Source organism: Haliotis rubra, unplaced genomic scaffold (genome assembly GCF_003918875.1).
Source record: "Haliotis rubra isolate DU_JTF1 unplaced genomic scaffold, ASM391887v1 Scf13, whole genome shotgun sequence".
In the NCBI taxonomy this organism is placed as follows: domain Eukaryota; kingdom Metazoa; phylum Mollusca; class Gastropoda; order Lepetellida; family Haliotidae; genus Haliotis; species Haliotis rubra.
In genome coordinates this window covers 277,106-304,800 of record NW_025765225.1, presented here as the reverse complement: position 1 = coordinate 304,800, position 27,695 = coordinate 277,106, and the positions used below count along the sequence as shown (strand labels likewise).

General features: G+C 37.5%; 1 long non-coding RNA gene across 1 annotated transcript; it reads left to right on the top strand.

The window, feature by feature from the left end:
- On the top strand, nt 1-27,695 carry LOC124267068. The gene is made up of 4 exons (XR_006895940.1): nt 1-214; nt 11,954-11,957; nt 19,926-19,937; nt 27,685-27,695. It is a non-coding gene; the product is annotated as an uncharacterized LOC124267068 (long non-coding RNA).

Sequence of the window (27,695 nt, the reverse complement as noted above, 5' to 3'; positions counted from 1 at the left end):
TCAAGTAATTGTGATTTTAAGTGACAGTTACTGAGACTATGTAGCATTTGTGATAATATAGACATAATAGATTGCTTTTTATGATAATAAACAAGATTAATGTCAAAATTAGTTCTAATATATATGTTATTTTCCTTCACATGGTGTTCTGTTGTGCTTCATAAATATATCATGAGAGTATTGTGTTGAATAATCCGTTTCCTCCTCCATATATGTCTAATCCTGCCACAACACAGGCGTGCCGTTAGCCTTGCTTCAAAGATGTACAGAATAATTATTGCAGGGATATATATACACCTGGAACTTAATTAAGCACCCCCTGATATATTTCATGATAGTAGAGCAACTGTTACTGACTGACTGAGTTTGGTTTTACCCCACTTTTAGCAATATTCCAGCAACATCCAGTGCAATTTTGGTATATATGTTTTACACATCACTATTACGTTGTTAGATGTTCGGTTTCTATCCGAAACGGCAAAGTTCCTAGAATTTGTTTTCGAATTGGTCACAGTTATGAAAGAGAAACCCTGAATATACATATGAGACAAAAACAATAGTGAAACATATGAAGTGGAATCAAAGAAGCCATTATGCGTTTTTAGAAGTATTTTCATTTCGTCGAAATGTCTCTATGTTGATATAAACACCATTCCTTCTGTTTGTAATAGTTCTGTAAAGTCGATGGGGCATAGAGGCTAGTATAGTTAATTTTTTTGTATGTAATTTACACATCCCCAGTATCAATAAAAGGTGTTGTCTCAATAAAGAGAGGTACACACACTGGAACAGGGTGTAGTGCGAAATGCTGCCAAGCCTGTACCTTGCTTGCGATAGCTGTACTCAGCCAGCAATACTTTTGCTGAATGCGTCTGTACTGATACAGAGTTCCAAATAACCTTTGTTATCACTAGGGGTTTTATTCGATTCAACTTACAATCTATGTAATTTTCTGGGTTTTTTTGTAATAGTGTTCGGAAGAGTCTATGGGACACCAGGGAGACTATATAATGTTGTAGAGTATCCCTGGGGACACACAAAGCACACAGGGGCCGGTGGGGGTAGCGGGTAATGCCATCGCTCGTCACGCTGAAGATCCGGGTTCGATTCCCCACATGGGTACAATGTGTGAAGCCCATTTCTGAGAAAAGGTCATACACATAGTTCCTGCGGAGTCTGACCACGGTTTTCCAAACACGTAAATCAAACAATCTCCACACCCAGACCAAAATCACAAATTTACTAAGAAGCACCAGTTAAAAACACACAAGACCCATCCCAAACAAACATCTCCCACTATCATCCTGACCTTCAAAGGTACCAAACTTCATTGCAAAATTGTTTTCGGATCAATCACATGCAAAATGCACAATATGGACAAACACAATTAAACTGTAAAAACCTAGACAGACGCTCACAATTCAGCTCCGAGTCCTCAACAACTCTGCATGCAACCAACAACTTTCGTATATTGCCACCACTATGATCATATCACCTTTTAAAACTCATGCCCATTCCCCTAAAACCAAATCGCGCGGCTTGTCTAGCATTCTCATGTGGTTGTGGGACAATCCAGCACAAGCTTCAGCTGTTACCAATGCAGCCCAATAATCCCATAGACACTGTAGTAATAATGCACAAGTATCTTTTACAAACCTCACTCGACACACTCCCCGCATCATACCAAAAATCTAGACTAACAACTGGTCTCTGAAATGAACATATTTTACAGAAAAAAAGCTCATAGAAAAAACATCAAATATGATGAAAAGGAGCCCTGAGACTTTCTTCATTTTTAGAAGCTGTGAAAATCTTGGCGTGGGCTTTCTTGGATATATTTGCTTCTTGGTCTGTATGACAGACTAACCAAAACTCCCATGCAATTAAATCACTAAAAAAATCATAAAAGCTCAATCCACACTCCAATAAAAATACTTAAAGAACAAACAATTCGCCATACCTAACAACACCGCACTAAAGAAACACTGCACATTACATAACCCAAATCTTCCAAATTACTGTTACATCGCTCCGTTAAACCAAGAACAAATAAGCACAGCCCGCTTGGAAACACAGACTCACATAAAAACGATAGAAAACACAAATATAACATTAGTAAACATATACAACCAAAACACAAAATAAAACGTTGATGCTAGTTTGGACTAATCAGCGCATAGCACCTACGGAACTCACTTGACCACTGACCACAAACTAGTTTCATCCAGTTTCATTCTTACCTATATAAACCCCTTCTCACAGTGAGTTGAGGTTATCACTTACTATACTGAGTCAAAAAAGAAACTTCACAAATGTCATTTGAAAAATAATGAATAATGTTTCTCTGATGATACATCTATGTATCCGAAATGGGATCCCTATCTTTCGACTCCAGAAAAACGTTAGCAAAACCCACTCAAACCCATCCATTCGTCGTGCAAATGATGTTAGTGCCAAATCAGGTTTTGCACGTGCAGTCGATCACGTAATCTTCGCATCCTCGTTTTCTTCATATGCACATGTTTGCATTGGCCTCAAGAATTGAAAAAACACTTTTAAACCACAGTTCTAACGGTACTTGAAATGCCACGATTGTCAAATGTGCAACGTGAACGTGCCGTTGGCATGTTGCAATCGGGACGATTAGTTATTGACGTCGTAAGAGCAATGGGATGCAGCCGTCGTACTGTGTATGACTTGCGAGGTCGTCTACAACAAACTGGCACCACTTCTGATCGCCCAAGGTCGGGTCGTCCTCGTGTGACGTCACGAGCAGAAGCCCGTCAAATCGTCCTACGTCACCTACGTGACAGATTTCTGGCGGCTACACGAACCAGGGCTGAGATGTTTAGACGTCGACTGTCCTCACAGACCATTCGAAATCGGTTGCGGGCTGCCAATCTCCATTCTCGACGTCCATATCGTGGGCCAATATTGACGCCGTTTCATCAACGTCAACGTCTGCTGTGGGCCCAACGTCACCTCCGATGGACCCAGAGAGACTGGAATCGAGTCGTCTTAGCGATGAATCCAGGTTTACCCTCAGATTCGCGGACGGCAGGCATAGAGTCTGGAGACGACGTCGTGAACGGTATGCCCAATGTTGTGTACAGGAATACGACAAATTCGGGGGCAGAAGTTGCATGGTGTGGGGTGCTTTCTGTGGGAACAACCGTTCCCGACTTCTGGTCATCCGTGGAAAACTCACAGCTGCTGCTTACCGCGACCAGGTGCTCACCCCTGAACTCGTATCTTTCATGGCGGCTCATGGCCAAGGTCTACAGTTCCAGCATGATAATGCTCGGCCGCATACCGCGATGTTGACACGAAATTTCCTTCAAAACGCTGGAATCAACGTCATGGACTGGCCATCGAGGTCCCCTGACCTTAGTCCAGTAGAGCACATTTGGGATGCACTTGGGAGAAGGCTTCGTGGTCTTAGGAACCAACCTCAGAATTTGCAGGAACTTGGCGCTACCTTGCAAGAGCAATGGCGCAGAATCCCCAACCACGTGTTCACAAGCATCAGGCAGTCGACGAGGAGACGGTGTTTGACAGTGGTGAATGCGCGGGGCGGCCATACACGATCTTGAACTAAGAAATTTCGCATTTTTATTCTTGTGACTTGACATTCTGTATACCCATGTTTTGGAACGGCGGTGTAGCCTAATGGAACTGATTATGGCACTGTCAGTGTATCGAGTACATCACACAGATCTCAGCAATGAAATAATAACAATTTAACAATCTCTTGTTCTTTTATAGTGCCCTGAAAAAAGAAAGTGAAGTTTCTTTTTTGACTCAGTATACATGTCTCAAAACTCAAAGCGTGCACCGTTGAGGCATGGGGAATTAAACGGCATAGTGTAAAGTATGGAATGGATTTTGGAATGGAGTTTGGATTGGAATGATGGAATGGAATTTGGAATGGGAATAAATGGAATATACTCATCATACACTAAAGAAACTAAGTGTTGTGCCTACCTTCAGACATAAAATTAAATTGACAGTTTGTAAACAGTTAGGGTGTCGCTTTCCCTCCTGCTCCCAATTTCTTGCAACACCCCCACTCACCCCCCACCCACCCTCCGGATGTAAGATAAGGCTAGTGGCAGACAGAGGTGTCTCACAGTCCCTTAATCATTTTATTTTCCATTTACCAATGCTAATAATTTGCATTCAATGAGATGACTGGAATATTATCTACTAGCTGTGCAAGTCGATATAGTAGTACCTTGGTAAATATAGTCATCTGCATCTATGTCTATGGGATACATAGTTGAGTGAACAACTTGTTCTTATTTTGTATATAATCAAGTAATTGTGATTTTAAGTGACAGTTACTGAGACTATGTAGCATTTGTGATAATATAGACATAATAGATTGCTTTTTATGATAATAAACAAGATTAATGTCAAAATTAGTTCTAATATATATGTTATTTTCCTTCACATGGTGTTCTGTTGTGCTTCATAAATATATCATGAGACTTTTGTGTTGAATAATCCGTTTCTAATCCTGCCACAACACAGGTGCCTGCCACCATACAGGCGTGACGTTAGCCTTGCTTCAAAGATGTATAGAATAATTATTGCAGGGATATATATTTGTAATTCTATCCCCATAATAAGCAAGTCTAGATACGTAGACAGCACATGCCATCGGCTTTTCTTCGATACATCTTGTTCTTATTATCAACATAACCTAGAAAATAGTATTTGAACTAAACACTTATTCCCCCAGAGTCATGTGCCTTTGAGTGTGTGGTGGATGGGTCATGGCTGGAGAGAGAAGCTGACACCCACGTCCTTTTGCTTAGTGCTATATATCAGTGATCAGCTGTTTATAAACTGTCTTAGCATATTAGAGCGGAGACTAGTTTATAAATAGCAAATTTGTGTAACTCCAAATTCCATTCCACTGTTCCATTCCAAATTCAATTCCAAAATCCATTCCATACTTTACACTATGCCGAATTAAACTGGCTGCCTCCACACACTTCCCTCGTCTCACCCAGCCAAGGTGCAATATGATACCTCCTCAAGTTGTATTCAAAACCATTGGTCTTACATTAGCCTGGTTCACGGTCCCTGAGCCATAATATTTCCCTACAGTCTAGCCCTCCCTGTAGTGCTAAGGCTCTAAACGAAGTCTAGATTTCCCCACGGGTCTTCCGGGACTGCTTTTCAATTTAAATAGGTTTGTTTGTTACTATCAAAATTATATATTCAGAGACTAAACGTTAGTTTAGTCTAACATGTGCACACATATGTGTAAATTATACGGGTTCAGTTCAAGGGTTTTATAACACATTTGTTGAATGCAATAAGCGTTCATTGCCACATGAAAATGGTTTGAGTTTGCCTTGACCATCACTAAAACAACCCAACTCAATAGAATTTCAAATGTATTTCAAACTTACCGGTATTCACATTCCATATTTGAATATCCAATCCATATTGTCATTGTATCCTGCCTTGTAATGCGGTAAATTTAGGAATCAGGGATGATATTGAGATGTTATACCCAATTCCCATATTTTTGTGATTGTATTGAATGAATCAACCACCAAAACACTAGTTACAACATTTCAAACCGAGATCTGTGCTCGTATACACCACAGTTTCGCTGGAGTTGATTGACAGGTGGGAGACGCGAGAGCTTTGCTCGAGCTTCCTCAACACCTGTCAATCAACTCCGGCCAAACTGTGATGTATACGAGCACAGATCGAGGATTGGATGAGCTAACTGACTTGTACCACGCCTATTATGTATGGGAAGCGGGACAATTTTAAAGTTTTTTACGACCGTTTCATTCTCAGTCTAGTTGCCAAAATGAGTGCTATTTATAATAACTGTGTTTGCTACAATAATTAATCTAAATCTGAAAACATTTTTGGAACTATAACTTTCATTGTTGTGTAAATTTCAAAGTACATATAAAGTACATGTATGAGTCATTCTCAAAAGATGCAGCTTTTTCCCATATCAGGATTAAAACCTCAATAAAACCGTCAAATTTTATCAGTGTGTTAAAAATCTGATTTCTCCTTCATTGCCAACATCTAATCTTACTTGGGAATTTTTTATCACAAACAAAAGGACCAAATAATATTTATTGCAAAAACCTAACATCATGTGTCTCCTGTGCACTAAATTTTATATAAAAAGGTATTGTTTCTGGAGTGGTTGAAAAGAATAGACCTTTTTCCCATTCCTGGTAGATGTTCATGATTTTCAAGCTGAATTTTAATATAATAAACAACCTTTTTATCTTGTATACAAGAAAATGTCTTTACTGTAACAGTTCCATAGAATTATGAGATAATTAATGATCCCTCATCCTGTGAAAGTGGAACTACATGTTATGCTTATTAACAACTTCTGGTTGAGAGTGATGAACATGTGGTGTTGTGTTCAAGACAAAATTTTCAAAGAAAATCAAGTTTAAGAGGTCAGCATTTGCGAGTATTTTTTTATTGGTGTCTTTTAGATAATATCAATTACAGTGAAGCCCCGTTAGTCCGGACTTCGATAATCCGGATGTCTCGCCTCCCGGGCGATTTCAGCTTGTTACCAATCTATGCCTATTTACATTTACACTTTGATTGACACCACGATACAAAGGCGTGGATGACAAGTGAGCTGTTTTGTGATTGGTTAATGTACTTTGACAGACAGATCCGGTCACGTGGACTAAAAGTGATTTTGCTTTACGACAATGCTGCAAGTCAGAAGTGTGCTTCGCTAACTTTGCAAAATGTGACCAAATACCACGTCTCATATTCAAACGATGGATGCAGGAATAATTCGGACATTCAAGGCATACTACAATAGATCGCTTGTTAGACATTACCTCACCTGTGCTGAGGAAGGACGTGATCAGACACGTCGGATCAACATGCGGATGTCACTCGGTAAAATTATTGATGTGATGAATTAAGCTTTACATTAAATGCTTATTTGTTTTATCCAGATTCGTGTCGGGTTTTTTTTTTTCTTAGGGAAGCAACTTGGGTCTTGATTCAGTAGTCCGGACTATTCGCAATCCGGACGAATTTACTGAGAAACGCAACCGTCCGGATTAACGAGGCTTCACTGTATTTACAAAATACCCAGTTTCCCACAAGTATGTTTTTCTCTTTGCATTTGGAACCATAATTATAACATAAGAATGTTGTCTGAAATGGGAAAGGGACTAGTCATTATTTTTCTCATAATTTACTCTTACAATTTGTCTTTCATATAACCAGTCTTTTCTGTAACAGCTCTTTTGTTATTGGAAAGACCTTCAGTGTTACTTCAAAGAAACATCAATATTGATTAGTGACGTATTCTTTTATGTTAATGTCAATGTCGTTAACAGTTGACTTGTGGCAATTATCTAAGGTCTATGTATGCTTAGGCTGAAACATGTTTTACACTTTCTTGTCTGAAGGCAATCATACTAATTATTGTCAAAGGTCGTTATAGGAAAGACAAATTCTGTAACTGCAAAGACAATTTAATACAAATTTGAAAATAAACATTATCTCTGGTAGGTCTTTGTTCATCTAGATTTGCTATGTGCTCATATTAGGACCTTTAAGATTATATTTTGAGTAACAATTAATATTTTCCCTAAAAATTTGTATGCTATATGTCTTTCAAAAATAGCTGTTACTTAAAAGACTTATGTTGTTACGGCAAAGACAGTTTAATACTAATTATCCTTCATTTTTGTCTTTCTTTCCTGATTCATTCAGATTAGCATCAAATATATGAGATAAGATTACCTTATGCTTCACAAAGAAGTCTTTTCTAGAAACTTTGAATGCTTTTATGCATTTTCAAAGACTGTTATTTGAAAGTCAAGGCGTGACTGTGACTATAATAAATATGACATCGTAATGATCAGTCTGCAAAACCATCAGAGTGTTAACATCTAGTTTCCTATCTAAAGTTAATGTGTCATAATCTGAAACAAAATTTCAATGAAATATTCACTTCTGTATGGTTCTCAGAACTGGCAAGATGGGTATGACAAATGCGGAGATTAATTTTAGTGATTGATTTGTTACTTTGACAGCTTGAGGGAGATGATCAAAACTTTGATACTTTTGTTAGTTGCAAAACGTTTTGACAGTTTGAGGAAGATGATCAAAACTTGAGATATTTTTGTTGGTTGCAAACCTGTTTGACAGTTTGAGGAATGTGATCCAAACTTGGATACTTTTGCTAGTTGCAAATCTGTTTGACAGTTTGATAAATTCATGGCAATTACAGGCAAACTTGTTCTGAAATGAGTTTCTGAGTTCCTAGAAAACAAATTTCAAAATGGTAACTGCTACTTTTATTGTTGTTTATTCAAAGCACACTGTCTAAAGTCTGTATTGAACACCAGAATTTAATTCTTTTTTTTCTTCCATCAACTTGATCTGAAATGTCTTTCCAGTAACACTGTCTTTGGGGTAACACACAGGCTAAGTTCCAAAATATAGACTATATATTTTGCACTTCAAGTGTGGTAAAATCAATACTTTTATAAATTGATTAATGTGAACCTATCTTATCTTCACTGCCATAGATGTATTCTTGTATTCTCTGTAACAAACATGTCATTGTTACTCGCCTTATTTGGAGATATATATATAACATGTAACACTTACTATACTTCTGAGGGTAACAAGCAAAAACTCTTCCTTTCATTACAGAGAGATCAAAGAAATTTGCTACAATTAAATAGTTTTTCAAATATATTTTATATACTTTCTTTCTAATAACATAGGGTGTCTTTTGCATAACGCTACTGTCTTTCATATAACGGGACTAAAAAGTGAATGTTTTATGATCTAAAGAGTAAGACATTGTCAGAAATCACTCAGAAATATCAAAATGTTCTCTTCAAATTACCTTCAGTGCAATGATTTTTGAGGGGAGAGAGTTGAAAAGATATCAAGAGTATTGCAAAGTACCCACAGATTTCACTTTTTCATCTGATACAGTGAAGAACAGGTATATTTAATAAAAATACAATTTTAGAACTGTTGTTTTAAGTGTGAGTAACAAAATAACACATAAGGTAGATTTTACAATACAATATCTTTACATATCAATGTATTTTTAAGAAAGATATGGATATTACTGTTGTTACAGGAAAGACATTGTGTCTTCGTCCTAATTAGTTTAATTAGTCTTCATAAAACTATGGCACATAATTAAGCCTCAAATACTATTGATGTGTGAACCGTAACAACGTATCTTGCCATCTGTCAAAATAAAGACTGACGATTTTGTATTTCAATTATGTTGTCTTTTGTAAACCAAATAGCTGCAACTTTTGAGAATGACTCGTATACGTTTAATTCTTTTTCATTTTATTACAGCATTTTGTTCTCATAAATAAAAGAGTCGGTCAATTTCAGCTTGTAAATTCATTTGAAACCATTAAAACTGTAGAAGTTACATTTCCTTGTTGCAAACCTTGACTGACATAAATTGTGTACAATGTTGAACAATGTTGTGTTCAGTTCTCTTGCCGTAGTACGTGACTTTTAGGAACCAATGGCAGACGAAATCTGCCTTCAACACAAAACTGTTGTCTTCCAGCACATACACCAAGGGTAAGATCAAAGGAACCGACACTCAGGCGTGGTACAAGAGACTAATATTGCACCTTCCATGTAAATATAACATATGTTATATCTGGGATTGTGTCGTGCAAAACACTCTCCCTCTCACAGTGCGGAGGAGGTTTCTGTCGACAGTTTCTCGCGAGTGTAAAAACATCCATAAATAAAAATGCTCGTTAGAATGAACACTACCTAGAGCGTGTCAGCTTTGACTGTAGACTAAGGCTTAGTCTCTGAATATATATAATTTTGATAGTAACAAACAAGCCCATTTAAATTGAAAAGGAGCCCTAGGGAGACCAGAGATTCAGAACCTGGGGAAATCTAGACTTGCTTCGTTTAGGGCTTTAGCACTGCAGGGAAGGCTAGGCTGTAGGGAAAATAATGTGGTTCAGGGACTGTGAGACAGACTACTTTGACTGTAGAAATGTGCGTTCTCGTCATGGGGTTTGTACATCATATTCAGGAATGCAACTTTCAACTTTCTAAAATTCCATCAGGAATGGGGTGTAATTACATAGTGTTAGCATGAATAAGTAATCATAAATGACAACGCACTGGTGTATATTATTATTATATGGGTATTTATATAGCACTATAGTCCATCCCGCATGCATGCTCAAAGCGCTGGTAACTTTTTCCTTGGATGTCAATCACAGCCATATTACCATTCTCAACTCCCCGGGTATCATCTTGCTGCCACTAGACGCACCAAGTTAATGTGGCTCCTAACGAGGTATACATGACAAAAAACAAGATAAACTGATTTCATTTTTTTATTAGCTCCGTTTCAAACAAGTAGAACTACGGAATAGGAGCGCTCCCAGAAGTCTACTTTACATCTGTTGTCTTATTATACCCCACTTCCGGTCTCGTTGCCATGGTTTCCTTTGTTAAAAGTGTAGGTGTATTGACCGGTACACCTGTCAAAAGTGTAGGTGTATCAATGATACACCTACACTTTTTCACTAGGGTATACCGAAGCAATAAAGACACAACAAACGGCGAAATATAATTTTATTTCAATGGACTCACATTGAGATTTCGATTGTTTCAAAATCTTCCTTATCATCCAGGTCGAAATGTGACACTAACGAACTGTCAATTTGAGAAAGAAAATCCTCTGTCCACTCTTCAGCATCCATGGCCGACGAACGTGTGATCTTCCAAATGTTTTCTATGCCACATGCGAGTCAGAGAACGCATGCGCATTGGTCTGCCCATACAAATGTCAATTATCAGTAATATTGCGCGTATTTGGGGCTACTTGAAATCATTCTCGCGCCCGAACTGGTTTTTAAAATCGTGTGAAATCGTGCAAGCACGTGCATGCACGTGCAATCGACTGCTTATAGTCTGTTTGAAGTGAAAACGTACCGATGAATATCACTTAAAAAAAGTAAATCAAATAAAGTGAAACTAAGATTGCAAATCCCCATAATTTTACATTGCCTATTGAACATTTAAATCTCAGAATTATATTCAGCTTAGGATAAAAGTTGTTTAACAAACGATCATAGTTTCAAAGCGCTGTTATTGGTTTGTATTACAAGGGGGTATGCGCATTTAATGAAACACCGATAACATGTAGGTTTGGTAGAAGTTAACGCTCATTACGTACCGCACGGGCATTTGTTTCACTGTTCCAACTACTGCGCTTACCCCCCCTTAAAATTGTAATACAAACCAATAATATTGATTTGAAACTATGATCATTGTTAAACAAATTTTATTCTTAGTTGAATATAATTCTGAAATGTTCATTTGGCAAGGTCAAATTATGAGATTCACAATCTTAATTTCACTTTATTTGATTACTTTTTTGTTTAAAGTGAAATTGATCGGTACGTTTTCACTGCAAACAGACTATAGACGCGGGACATTTGAGGGTCTTAACCAGTGGGCTAAAAATAAATGAAACAGATGGAAAACAAATACATTTTTTGTCATTCTTAGAATATAAGGTGTTATAGTAAACTCGTATCTCGACCAGAAGTGAGGTATAAGTCAGATATACCCACACTTCCTCGATGTCGCTCAATACCCCTACTGTTTGAGTCGTGTGGTCTCCTCGGCTAGCGCCTCGGAGGCCACACGACTCAAACAGTAGGAGTATTGAGCGACACACCTCGGAAAGTGTGGGTATATCTAATACTTACCCTTCCTCATACGCCTGTCCTTCACTCTCTTCATCAGATGTTATGTCTGTATTATCATCTTCAGTCACGCCTTCGACCCAAGACTTATATTGGTACAGATTGGAGAACACGTCATGATACAGATTATTTGTGTCTCCTACTTGTTTCAGTATTCATTGTGTCTTTGGACCATACTGGTACAGATAAGTAATAAATCGGGCATACGTCTCGAGCTCTTTAAACGTGCTCCACATGAATTTGTTCAGTTTGGCTTGAATCGTGTCTTCGTTTAAACCTCTTTTCATGTACAGCTGTCGTTTCTCATCCAAAAAGTCTTTATTCAGCTCACGTGTTGAATACATTTGTCTTATACCTTGCGCTTCGAGATCAGCCATCTTTTTTTTCCTGTTGTTTTGTGTGACATCGTTTAATGATTCATCATCATCATCATCATCATCAATTTCCATTTCAGGACATTGTTTATCATGTAAATGTCATTGTAAGTTGTGGTTATTGCTAAACACTTCACCACAATAGTCACAATCTGACAGTGTACGTGGTGCCTTCACAGGAGAGAAGTTGTCGTCTTCCTCCCACTTCCTTTTAACTTGGGGTATTCCCGGTGGACCCACTGAAGACTTTACAGGACACCAGTTTCTTCTGCGTTTTTGCAAATCATGCACGTCTTGAAACATGAGTCCACAGTCATCACAAGATGGCATGGTTGGGAGGTTTTCTTCACACGTCTGCTCACGCCGAAAGTCTAACTCGGACTAAATGGTCCTAGCTTGGATGTCTCCTTTTAAGCTGAATGCATTGGGGCAAAGTCGCAAATGGGGAGGTGTTTGGGGTTTTAGATCAACCAACAAGTAGCCATATGGTTGCTGGATAGCCCTTTGAAATGGCTCCGTGAAACGGTCTGTGTTACCTGGATACATTTGCCTCGCCAAAGTCATGATGGGCTGTTGATCGATAGGGTTGTTGAACAGAAGCAGATAATGGCAGTTTCTTCGTTGTGTGGGATCCTTACTGAAATACAAATTCTGGTTCAAGGCTATCACTGAGAGATTACGATGATGACTTCCTTCCGTAAACAGATCTGTAATGCGTGGATCTTTGCTCACTTTCGACATTAAGTCGTCGAGGATCACCACATTCACCACATGGGGGTCCAGAAACGCATCCTTTTCAAGATCAGAAGGAATGCCTTGATGAAATTCCACATAGGGATAAACATGGGTTCGAATGGTGTTATACAAGGGCTGCCATCGTTTGTAGAGCCAAATAATATGTTCAGGATAAGGTTTAATGTTCATCCGTTCTAGAATCTGTTTCACTAAGTACGTTTTCCCACAGGAGGTGGGCCCTGAGACAATCATGGTGAAGGGGAGTATCAGTCTAAATTCTTCCAAAGCACCAACATGTGGTTGCACTGGTTGCATCATAGGTGATGGTACTTGTGGTGGTGGTGGTGGTGGTGGTGGTGGTGCTCGTGGTTGTGGTTGTGGTGGTTGTGGTTGTGGTTGTGGTGGTGGTGGTGGTGCTGCTGCTGCTGCTCGTGTTGGTGGTGGTGGTGGTGGCTGCATTGCTCGTCTGTGTTGATTCCTGAGATGTCTAAGCATGGCATCTCTTCTGGAAAACGTCTGATAGCATACGGGACACTTTGCTGACTGCATGGTGGTCCGAGTCTAAATGGCAAAGAACCTGTCTACTAGCTGCTTTTATCTAAAAAGTCGTCTTCCGTTTCTTTGTGCGACTCTGGGAGGAAGTCATTATTTTGGCTTCAGTTTCCCTGTTCTCCTGCATCTGAATACGTGCTTTGGCCTGTTGAACGACTTGGTGGGTTGGAGACGTGAGAGCAAACTTGTCTGTAGAAGGGGGTAGGTCCATCTTGACGCCTTGTTTCTCATAATAGATCACATAATCATCCACGTTAGTAAAGGGATTGGTATATCCTTTAGCCTGCAAATAGTAATATTTGGTCCATTTCTTAGGATCGTCCAAATAGGGTCTCCAGTATCTTCTGTTCATTTTCTTGTTCAGAATGAATACTGACTCTCACACAGAGGTTTCAGATGAAGTGTCACTATCACGGGTCCACGGCTAAATGAAGCTAAATCACCGTTTCTGTCCTTTATATAGATGTCTGCTAGCCCTAATTCTAACTCCTAAAAACATGTTTTTCGCAGAGCGTGGTTTCGATTCACGGTCCTCTGGGTTATGAGCCCAGTGCGCTTCCACTATGCCACTCTGCTCTCCCTTCACCTACCTTTTGTTAGGACTTTTATACACCACATCAACCAATGACAACCAAAATTGATTTATTTTCAAATAGTCTCAAATACACACAGTATTGTACAATGAACATCACACTCTTACACATGTAAATCTACATGACTACCCCAACGGACCACCTCTTTCTGAGGTACTCCTACCAGGGCCAAATACGGACAGTTTGGAGACCATTTTTCATGTTCGACCCAAGGATCATCCTCTACGTCCCAGTTCTGGAGAACAACACCACATTGAACACACTTGCAAGCGTCCCCTCTGATTAAGTACACAAATCCTGCCTGGGCCATTTGACTAGGACTCTGTTTCATCTGCACAGGCCAAGACTGAAAGGAATTCAGCCGTTCTTGGAACTGTGTTCGAGGTCTGAGAGGGATACTGTCCATACATAGGTACCCACCTAGATCATCATGACCATGAGGATACTCTGTCCTGTCTGTCTCTAGTCCCAGCAATGTCATGGCTTGTATCTCTCCGCATTCCTCCAAAGCTTTACAGAAGAGGGTGTAAGCTTGGGGTCCTCGCCGGGGAAGGGAATCTTATAAAGCTCTCACCCGGTCAAAGGAGGTTTGTGGTTTTTCGATAATCTCTGTCTTCATGAAGATGGTAAGGACTTTAAACTGCATCAGTTTGTCCAGCACCTCTTCTACGTGCTTTATAGCTTGCACTAGACCGGAGTAATTCTTCCTCAGGATATCACGGTGAACGGCTTCCATCTTCAAGATAGACAGCTAACACAGAGAGAGAGCGAGAGGAGAGAGAGAGAGAGAGAGCGAGAGCGAGAGCGAGAGAGAGAGAGAGAAAGAGAGAGAGAGAGTTGTATAGCTGGATGTCGTCTGTGTAGTCAGGGATGAAGTGATGCATGATCCGAAATGAAGGGGTTTATATATTTTCATTCCCAAACCGGATTAAACCAGTTGATCTATCCGTATGCCATGATGTCATTCTCTTTCGGTTGCTATGCACCTGAAAATACCTCTGGGAAAGTGGTTTATCCCAAGGTCAACTCAGTACAAGGTCATTGACATCCCTTTTAAAATGAGGTCAGCCAGGTGTTCGATGATGACGTCATTTTAGGGGTATTTCAACCCCTATACAACATCCATTCACTTTTGCTGAAATTGATCCTAAATTATATGTTCGACCATTGAGGAGAGAAAATTTGTAGTGCATATGTATGGTTTAGCACATATTTCAGATAGTCTAATATCATTTTACATCTTTTAAACATGCAATCTGTGGGAATTCACTTTTGTGTTCACCTGGCTTCGAAGTTAAGTAACGGTACAAAAGTTATGCCATGTCGGTTTTGCCAGTAAGTTATTCTTTTAAACACTTTGATATAGATTAGTCTCCTATCACGTTTCCCACACAGCATATCATTTAGAGTTGTATTTCTTCAATTAATCAATTCTTTATTCAAGTACGAATGCCACAGGGCCCATATACATTAATTATACAATTCCTCCCTTTTAACATGTGGGATAAATTCTCAAAATTAGATCAGTCTTATGCCATTAATCTTCTTTGTATTTCAAACCTTTACATTGTTCACAATTTAACTTTTTAAATTTAATTGTAAAACGACCATTTCAAAAAGATATTTTTCAGGTGTCGGAAGACTTTTGAATCATCTGTATAAACCATAAGAAATGTATTTTCTCGACACAGTCGCATCGTCGCCTTTAAAATACCATTATCATTTTTGATAATCAACCTCCCTTATTAAAGACAACTATTTTAGACTTATCCAAATTAAAACCCCACTGTTCTGAACATGAAGCTAACATATCTTACTGATTTTGGAGACCACATTAGGAGCCGGAAACTAAGATTACATCGCCAACGAACAGCAAGTTCAGAATTTCTAGCATGTCTGGGAACAATTATATTACATATTTACAATTTTGCATGATTCCTACAGAAACTTTGTAGTCTTGTTCAGAAATATATGTCAACAGACCTCTCATCACCTTTCACACTATGTATAAATTGAAAACGAAGCAATAATTTAAAACCAATTTCCAAAATCTATTAACAACACTATCTTGAGTAAACATCTATAAGTATCGGCTCATCTTCCGGAAAGTAATTTTCATTTCCGTCATGTTGTACCTCAGGTGGTTGATTTCCATCTCCAACACGAGCATTCAAATCTCCCAAACTATCAATATCACAATCAGTTACATACTGCGGGTTGTCAAGTAACCGCTCTTCTAGCTGGTCAAACAACGTGCATCTTTGTCGAATCTCATAGTAGGACGAACATTCTGGGGGAACATAGACGGCATACAACAGTATATCACGCTCAGTATTCAAATGTGCTTGTCAAAGCGCATGCAAACAATGTTGGATGTGTTGACGTATATATCAGAACATTATCTCAAGAGACTTCCTCTTCCTAGATACCTCCAGACAGTTTTCAATGCTCAGATAACCTTTGAGCTTTAGAGAAATACAACTGAAAATCAGATAACTCAGGTATGTTGATACATGTATCGACAAAAGACTCACATAAACTTGTCAGTGCCCCATATAAGCCTAAATGTATGGATCCTGGAGTATGTTGACTAGACAATGCTCCACGAGATGAACTTGATAGGAGTAAAGGAGTTTTCACATAACGATTCAGTTCAGAAACTTCAACAGATGTGAACTGATCACAGGTCCGCCCGACCTATTGTAATGTTTTACGTTGCGTGCAGGAGTCGAAGTCGTTGTCTCGTTGACCACAATGCTCTTAATCCGGCTAACTTTTTAATTTTTCAAATCCCAGTACATCTGCACAGTACAGAACGACTGGCGTAGCTACATATGTATGGCATTAAAAGCATGTAGAAAACAGTCGAGTTTTATTTTTATGTTCTTTGAGAGGCATTTTTATGTTTCTAGATCTTAAATACAACATCAATTACGCTTCTATAATTGCATGTTTTTTTTTATCTGTCTAGTCTTGCTTGGATAAAATTTAGGTTTTTTACAAAATGATTTATCTTCGTTTTATGTTGGTTCTATCCTGTGTGTTCCTAACCCTTCGTGCATTCATGTCACCAAGTAACGATTCAGGCTCATTTGCTTTCCTCATTTCGTTTACATCTAGATCATATTCATCGATAACACATTTTCCAAAGACCTTATAAATCACCTCCTCACATGGAATGTGCGCAGTCTGGTACACGGACACGTGATACTGTAATTCCTAATTCAGTGGACATATTTGCCATCCAGGAACATTGGCTTACGCCAGATCTAATCGCGTTTGGTTCTTCCCACTTACCCAACTCCTATTGTTTCCTGCTGTCATAGAAGACTTTTAACGCACAGCTACGTGCATGTCTCGTGTGTATAGATAACATTTGAAGCCCTACTGGAAAAATGATGGTTACATGAGCCTCACTATGCAAAGTGGGTGGTTAGACGAGAACGGATAACTAATAAAAGGCCAAGGGGACAAAAATTCAAAATTATGAAATCCTATGACAATGCTAGAAGTACATTCAGACACTTACACCAAAAATCAAAACGAAAGGAGTGCAAAGAAATACGTACAGAACTAGAAAAACATGTGACGCCGATATGAATACATTCTATAAACATGTTCGTAAGCTGAGGCGTAAAAACACCTATTCTCACGAAAAGTGCACCATTTGTACCCGCATAAAAAAGATACCTTTTGATTGATTTCACCTGTTCATTTCCTGTTTATATTAGGCGACAGGTTTGGTAGGTACCCGAGACGCAGAAACTGTTAATGATCTATTATCTATATGTGTGACTTAGGGTAAAACGTTAGTCACAATCACCAAACTGTGCATGTCTCCAATGATAGTATGACATTTTGAGTGAATATTTCAAAGTAAATATTCATCTTGTGTGAACAAAACAGATTACTTTTTTGACATAAGGTATTGTCCCATTCGTCCATATCCAGAACATATCTTTATATGGTTTAGCTTTTTTAGAATTTTTGTTCAATATGATGTCTCCATAAAAGTGTAATCCACGTTACCTCTTGAAAATGACCATTTAATTATTTTCAAAATTATGTGTAATTATTAGATAGTATGCCCTATTTACAGTTTTATATTGGGGCAATATAATATCAATCTCATAGACACTAATATTCAGCCGGTTTCCCACCATGATACTTTACAGGATTTTTAAGCATGTAATCTACGTGACCACCATAAGATAAAAACTGTACACCCAGTGTCACCAAAAGGGTTTTAAAATGAATCGACCTATTCAGCAGTAATAACTAAGTGAAGGAGATGCTCTTCTATTACACTTTAAACGTTTGGTGGGTGCTGAAGGACGTCTGTGTAATCTACGTGACCTCATTCCAAAAGGAGCATAATTGTTTTCGCGACTACTGCTCAGGCAAGACAGCTTTATGGGTCTAAAGTTATGGCATGGATCCTTCTAAACATTAAATCATCATTTACTTTTATTTGGCTTATCATTGTTGATAATCTACATCAAACTAAACAGGTAACGTGATTACAGTTTGGATGAATTTTCACTGTGCTTCTGTACGGCCTGTACTTTAAATATTGAATGAAACGAAGAAACAGTTAACCACTTTTGTATCTTTTTACGTAACTCTGTGTAATATTATAGAAATGTTTCACCAGTAATGTTTCCAAATTTCTGTTTTGATATGGCAGTGTTACGGTAACGTAGATTACAAGACTTGCAAGTTGTATAATGGTCAAGTTTTGTTGTTTATCAAGCAATCCTGACAAAAAACCCATGTGAAATATATTACCAGTATAGTAACATCTAGTTAAAAAAACGTTTGTATAGTAGGCTTGATGATCAATTTATGCAAATTAGTTTACCCTCATTTCAGTAACATTGATTACAATTACAGTAACCTTCATTACAAAGTTCTACAGTGGCATTAGTAATATGATTATCCTGTGTGACACTTACCACAACTAGTTCTAAGCAAAGCCTTGGTATCTGTTGTCAAAAGGACCACCAGTCACAATTTGCTTCACGTTAATCTTGGGATTTCTGTTCTGCAGTTGGTGTCATGCTGATGGTGTCACGTCAATTACAAAGTGGAATTTTGGTACTCAATCATGATTGGCGATCTCCGTTTTCTCCTTGACATCTGACTTTTGATAGTTTGTCTTTTGTGAACAACAAGCGATGTTCCAACAATAAAATGACTTATTAAGAAGAACTTTAGTTTTTTACCAGTTCAAGTTATCAGTGAGAATAGGTGAAAAGTCCAGTCATTGAAAAACTAGCTTGCTGTCTCATCAGCTGATGTAGGTAAACTGTGGGGTGACTATTATTCAGACTTAGCAATACCTCACCAATCTCAGGAATTTGATGAAAATTTTAAACGCACCAATATGACCATTGTATCAGAACTTCATTCTATTATTGAAGATAATGGTTGTAAACACGACCTACTAGATGATATCCTGTATACAGAATCAACGACTTAGAAATCAGATTACATATAAACAATCCTAAAATAAGAAATCTCCGGGACCTGACGGTATCACAAATGCTCAATTAATTTTGGAGGAAAGGCACTTGTAGTAAAACTTTAACAACTGTTCAACCATATATACTCAAAGAAACGAATAAGGGAACACATGAATGTACAAGTGTTCCTTTATTCTTTTCCAGGTTTCTTCACAATGTATGTATTGTATTGTGGGTGAAATTCTAGAAATAGATAAAGGAACACTTGTTATTAAATGTGTTCCCTTATTCTTTTCCATGCATCCCAGTACTATCCACTTGCATTCGGACTAGGCATGGCAATACCTGTTTGTAAAGGCAAAAAAAGGCAAGCATGATCCCTGTAATCGTAGACCCTCAGGTATAACTCTTGCATCGTGTCTGTCTAAACGCTTATAGAAAATCATTGAAGTAGAATAGAAAAATACACACTCAGAAACCTCCAACCCTTTCCCGATGCATAACAATTTCAGAAAAGAACGTGGAGCAATCATGTCTGCATTCACAATATTAAAATGTGTTCATTTTCACCTGAAAAGAGAATCGCAAGTGTTTGCTGCATTTTTAGATAATGAAAAAAACAACAACTTTAGACCGCATGCTTCATCATGCGGGTCTCTTTGTCAAATTACATGACCTTGGTGTCAAAGGCAAATAATGGAATCTACTCTTCCACAGCTATACGGACAGTTGAGCCTACATATCATAGAACGGAGAAAGATAGGAGGCGTTCCCCCATTATGCATTGTATTGGCTCACTGCCTGACTGAGTTTGGTTTTACGCCGCTTTTAGCAATATTCCAGAAACATCACGTCGGGGACACCAGAAATGGGCTTCACACATTGTACCCATGTGGGGATTCGAACCCGGGTCTTCGGCGTGACGAGCCAACGCTTTAACCACTAGGCTACCCCACCGCCCCTGCATTGTATTGGGAAAGGTAGAGTTACGTCAGCCTTTTCTCTAAGTTTCATAAAAGACGATACCTGTGAATTAAGGAAAACAAACAATGGGTTATCTATTCACGGAATATATATCCCAATTGTCAGACACTGGACTAGGGATTAATTCGGGCAACACCCATATATAAATGGGAATGTCCCAATTGGACATTTCAACTAGTTAGTTGAACCTAAGGAAAACTGTTATTGTGTATAAATATCTTGGAGTTATTTTTGATAGAAAATGTTCTTTCAAATTACCTTTATCAAATCTCTGTCAATAAGCTACTAATGCCATGTATTTTGTTTTACGCAGAAGTCGAATGTTCACTTATCGATTCAATGTCAACTATATCTCTTTGATTCAATGGCGAAACCAAAATTGTGGATATGTTAATTTAAAATAAATTGAAAATGTACATACATATTTATGAGAAAATTATTACCTGCAAAGAAAAGTACTCCATTGTATATGCTTTATGGTGAATTAGGTCGAGCCCCACTTTGTGTTGATGTTAAAAGTCTTTTGTTAACTTTTTGGTCTAAATTGTTCACAAACAATTCATCTAAGTTATCTTCAATCTTTTATTCTATTGTATATAATCTTCATAATGAGCGTATTCACAGCTGTAGCGGGATTTCATGTGTAGAGAATATTCTTAATAACACTGGTTTAAGTTATGTATGGCTTTCACAGTCTCATGTTTCATCTTCCTGGATATAAAAATACAGCTCACTCAATTGTGAATGCCAATGTTATTCAAATCTGGAGCTCAGAGATAGAATCATTCCATTCTCTTTTGAAATCTCAATTTGAATTTGAAAATTATCTAACGTCCTTACTGTTTAACAAAATTATCCCCTTACTCCATTTTCGTACTTTATGCCGCCATTTACCAGTTAAAGAAGGAAGATGGAATAGGATACCAATAGATGAAAGAAAATGTAAATCATGTTGTATGAATGATGTGGGTGATGAGTTTCATTGTATTCTTAAATGCAAACATTTTAGAAAAGAAAGACCAATTTATATATCAGCTTCCTTTATAATCAGACCAAATGTGTTAAAATATAAATCACTCTTTACATGTAAGAAGATATCTGTTATAAAATATCTCAGTAAATTCTGTTAATATATCATGCAAATTGTTAGATCTTCTGGCTAACTACTATTCCGCCAGAATATATGTTCTGTTACTTATTTTATGGGCCATTCCCATTTCATCAAGAGGTAACAGGCAGGGGATTAGTTGTGCTCTCAACCAGATGGTTTGTTGTTTTAACCTGTCTGACAAATGGGAGGATACCGACACAACAATCCTACCTTCACTCCCGTCTACATACGTCTCCTGATTCACTTCGCTTGTATATCCCAAAAAAGACTCACCTACAAGGCCCCTTAGAGTAAGTCCTATGTTTTCTGTGAATCACGCCAGCTCCATGATATAGTAAAATACAAGTTTGGTGAGGCTACAGTTGACAACTCCGACTCTATAACGTATGGCGGAATAATAATAAACTAATTTATATCGTAGAGAAAGAGTCACGTCTTATTGCTCAAAAGCATGACAACGTGTTTACTCACTTGTCAAACTCTGACCTCCACCGTGGTACATGAGTTGATTCTATCTGCTACTTTTTTTGGATATGAACTGTTACCAGCCATACGTGATAATGAACTCGAAAGGATTGAACGCACACAGCGCTACTTTGCTCGCCACATACAAGGGCTGGGTAAAAGACACCCAACAGATTCGTTTATCTCAAACTTAGGAATGTGGTCAATGAATGGTTACGTAGATACATGTAGATTAGAATTATTAGGAAGGCTAATAATGATTGCAACTCAATAAGAAAATATATATTATGTGTTCATATTACTACGGGGTGTGGTGGGTGAGCTGTCTAAGGCGCCAGGCTAGTGATCCAGCGAGCTTGATGTGCCGGGATCGAGGCCACCTGTGACCGGGTGTAAAAACCTTGGAGTCAACTTTATGTGCAGACTCTTTAAGTATTGTCACAACTCTGTGCACTTAAAGTTCAAGTTCAAGTTCAAGTTCAGTTTATTCTCAAATAACCACGTTTGGTGGTACAAGAGAAAATCAAACATAATCTATTTAAATACATATAAATAAACATGACAAAATGACAGGTAGAACAGTTTAAAATGAAACATAATAATGCCATAAATTAAAATCTGTTAAGTGATTTGTTGTCTATAGAAAGAGCTGATTGAGGTTTAACCATTTTTGACAAAGAGTTTTTCTAATACTAGCAGATATTTGGATAGATTTCTACCGGGAGATTGTGATTACATAGGATAGTAAATATAAGCTGGGAAGAGAAGATATGGGAGTATCTTTAATATGTTTATAGTAAAATCCCTTAGAGCTATTTTCAATATCAGCTTTCCAACTTTGTTGGAACTGGTCTTTTAATACAGTCTCCACTTGTGAAACTAGCCATTGGCATGGTACGCTTACAGGGTTATAGAATACAAAAGATAAGCCACATTTATCTAATAAAGATTTAACATGATGCATCCAGGGGTCAAAATCATTCTCAAAGATACTTTGTGCATATGCATAATTGTTGATCAGTTTTGATAATTTCTGCTGCATTCCAGGATTATTAAGTTTATGCCAGTAACACATAATACGCTTAGCCGCAGTGATATATAAAGAAAATCTTCCGAGTTCTCCATATACCCTAAAAGTAGGGGTAGAATTTCGTAAACCGCTGGCCAATTTCAAAAATTTCAAATGGGTTTTTTCAATTATATTTAAATTTTCATATGCCCAAGTTTCGCAGCCATACAAAAGAATTGGGGCTATCATAACATCAAATGCCTTAAGTAAACAGTCCAACGGGATATTATGATTTCTAGATTTTTTTAAAAGACAAAACATTGCTTTGGATGCGCTTGCTGCAAGGTTTTTGATTGATAGATTAAATTTCCTATTTCTACTAAATGTCACTCCAAGATAAGTATAGTTATCTACAATTTCAATTTGAGATTGTTCAAAGACAAAATTAAGTTTACTATTATTAGCAGGGCCACTTCAAAAAATTAAGACTTTCGTTTGATCAAGGTTCACTTCTAATTTCCAAATTTTAAAGTATTTGCGAAAAGAATCTAAGGTACTCTGTAGTTCGGATGCGGAATCAGCAAACAGGACAGTGTCGTCGGCATAAAGAAGTACAATAAATGATAAACATAACTGTATGTTTACATTCTCGAGCATAACACTTTTACAACTGTCAACGATGAGAAATTGTTCTAAATCATTTATGAATAAACAAAATAAAAGAGATGAAAGATTTTCCCCTTGGCGGACGCCCGAATAACATTGAAAATAATCTGAGAACTTATCATTTGAACATACACAAGATTGGATATTTGCATACATGTTTTGTATAAGCGTAAAAAATTTACCTGTAATTCCATTGTTAACTATTTTTTGCCAAAGTCCAATCCTCCATACATTATCAAAAGCTTTAGAAAAATCAATGAACGCTCAATATAACTTTCTTTTACAGGTCTTTAAAATCTGAGTAAGCATGTTCAAAACAAATATGTTGTCGTTTGTGGAATGTTCTTGCCTAAAACCTGCCTGCGCAGGGGTTAAAATATTGTTTGTTTCCAAGAAAATGTTCAGTCTGTTGTTCAATATACCGGTGAAAAGCTTTCCAAAGTAGCTTAAAATAGTGATTGGTCTATAGGCATTGGGGTCTGATTTCTGGCCTTTACCTTTGTATGTAGGTCTGATAGTGCCAGTCAACCATGCTTCAGGCATTATTCCTGTGGAGAATATCAAATTGAAATAATCAACAAACAAAGGACCAAGTAGATCAAAGGAATCAATAAGATAGTCATTTTCAATGTCATCAATACCAGAAGATTTATTTCGTTTTAGCTTTTTGATAGCATGTGTCACTTCTATCAAGGTAATATCATCATTTAATATGTGATCATCATAATCTTTAATTTCTTGATCTATTTCAAAATCAGGAGTAGTCTGTTTACTGTTGATATGCTTGAAATGTTCAAAAAATTCTTTTATGTCTGGTATTTCAGAATTATCATATCTGTTACTTTTTGTTAGTATTTTCCAGAATTCTTTAGGGGAATGCTTCATTTTTATACTTGTTTATATGTTTATTCAGACATTTCTTATATTCTTTTGAACATCGGCGATATTCAGCCTTATTAGAATTCGTCTTACTTTTAAAATACCAACGTTTTGATTTTTGAAAGCATTTGCGTTTTTCTCGACATTCTTTTCCAAACCAAGGCTTATCATTGCAATCTTGTTTCGACACTGGTGGAGGCGAGCGTCTCACACCAAATGTTGCACGAGCTGCGTCAGCCAGAAGGTGCGCTAACCCAGAGGCAAAGTCATTGACTGCACGTGCTGGGTCGTCTTGACTTGATGTTGATTGCAATAAATGGGTTAATTCCAGGACAGAGTTTTTGTTAATATTATTTACAAATGTCATACCTCTTTGGTTTCATAGAAACTTCTTTTGGTGAATTGTTTGTTACATTTTCCCGCCTATTCTCAGGTGGTTTTGAGTTAGAGTTCAATCCCATATTTAATGAGAAAGTGATGGGAGAGTGAACATCTGAATACAAAGGTGAAAAATCAATAACATCAAAATCAACAAAACATGGAAGACATTGTGGCGAGGATAAACATAGTCAATTAAACTTGAGTCATTACATGTTACTTTACCTTTATCCTTATCTTTGTCTAGTCTCCCATTGCATATAAACATATTAGTGGTTTTACAAAGCTCTATGAGCTTAAGTCCTGAAGCATTAACCTTTCCTAAATCTTGGTTAGCTCTTGTTATAGGGAGAGAAGAGGCATAAAGAATATTTTCAGGTTCAAAAATATCTGTCATAGTTTCAGTATCAATATCAAGTTCTTCAATTATATGCTTGTCAACTCTGCAATACTCTTTCAATAGTCTAGTCCTAGCATTGAAATCACCCATAAGTAAAATGTAATCACTCTTAGCAAGCATTTGTAAAATAGATTGTTCTACAAGGGGAAACATATCATCTTTTGCATATCTAGAACTATCTGGTGGTAAATACACATTACCTAGATAAAGATCATTATCAACATTGAGCAATTCTTTAGATATTCTATACCAAAAAACATATTCACATTCATGGTTATATAATGAGATATGGTCAGAAAAGGTGTTTCTTACTGCTAACCCAATACAAACCAGACTTCCTACGGAAGCCTGGTCTATGGTGAAGATATAATTTGTAGCCTTCAATTTCTAGCTCATCAAGCGAATCTGTTTTTGTTTCTTGTAGGTCAATTATATCAGCACTGTTTAATAGAGACGTGAATTCAGGATACTGCAGTTTTCTTCTTAGCCCACATACATTTAGATTGATAAATTTTAGTTTACTGGCAGAACTTGATGAATCATCATTAGTTGCAGTTTCATTACTAAACTGGTTAATTGATGTAGGTTGTGTCTGGGGTATACTATATTCTCCAGCTTCAGCGGTGTGAACTGACTTAAGGGAAGTTGTGCTGGTGTGGAGTTCATCAGTCTGGATAGTGGAATTATTATCATAAGCATGTATCATAGTTTCTGATGATAATTCTGATACATCAATAGTGTTTATGTTCATTACAGATTCATCATTTACATCATTTGTGAAAGTGTTGTGATCATATCTAGCATCTTCATCGTTATATGCAGCATCAATGTTACTAGCATCATTCATATGGGTTGAGGATTCATATACACAAATGTTTTTATCTGAGAGACATGGATTTTCAGGGGTAATAGATGTGTTGCTAACAGTGTTAGCATCAACATTATTAGGCATTGTATGTTCAACACTTGTATCATTCACATAAGAAGTTGATCTATAAATGTTCTTAGGTGGAGGGATAGCATGACTGTCATCACTTATTATGGTATTGTAAAGGGTACTTGAATGGGGATCATTATACATACAGTGTATATTACTATGTGTATCAACATTAGACATACTTTTACACTCACTAGTGTTCACACAAGGAAACATAACACAATTAGTGACAGTCAAAGGAGTAACACAGTGAACAGTGCATGTATTTACACTGAGGTGCATATCATTTACATAGCTGGAAGTATTCACAAGAGAAGATGCTTCACGTACACAAGTGTTCACATGTGAGTGCGTAGCACTATATGAGTGTTCCAGACAGATGGGACTCAAGTTCTCAAGACAACCATCGCACCCCTATGGTCTAGGGTGGGGCCTGGCACTGACCTGGTAGAGGTACTGGGTGCTCTGTATGGGGGTGGCACAGGCACAGTATGCAGTCTGTTCTCAACATAGAGTTTGTCAACAGTGATATACGCCTTCTTATTGTCTCTCCTTGCCTCTCTAAGCAGGGGCATGAGAACATCCTTCATATAAGTGCTCACTTCCTCAGGAAACTGTTCAAATTCAATTAACACGTCACAATTTAATTCTGGACTCACAAAAGTCCAGAAACTCTCCGCACTGTGGGCACTTTCTGACAAGGGATTTGACCTAATTAAACATGCAGTTGTTATGAATATATGCCAAGGATGAAAAAATGAAAAAAAATTCTTTCGAAAACTTTAAATTTAAACTCGCTCGCCCATGGGCAGGCCCATGGGCGAACAGTGGCCCATGGGCGAGAATGTTTAATTTCGATCAGAATTCATGTTTTGGAGGTTGTAAATGAATGAGTGTATGTTTGTAAGCATCATGAAACAAATTTCAACTCATTTTGACTTAATTCGACTAATTTAGAGCGATATTAAAAAATCTCGCCCATGGGCGAAAACATTTTGGCCCATGGGCGAGAATATTGACTTTTACTCAAAATATATGTTTTTCCATGTTTTGGAAGTTGTAAATGAATGAATGTATGTTTATAAGTATCATGAAACAAAATTCAACTCATATTGACTTAATTCGACTAACTTAGAGCGATATTAAAAAATCTCGCCCATGGGCGAAACACATTTTGGGCCATGGGCGAGAATAATGACTTTTATTCAAAATATGTGTTTTTCCATGTTTTGGAGGTTGTAAATGAATGAGTGTATGTTTATAAGTACCATGAAACAAAATTCAACTCATATTGACTTAATTCGACGAACTTAGAACGATATTAAAAATCTCGCCCATGGGCGAAAAATAGGTTGGCCCATGGGCGAGAATATTTACTT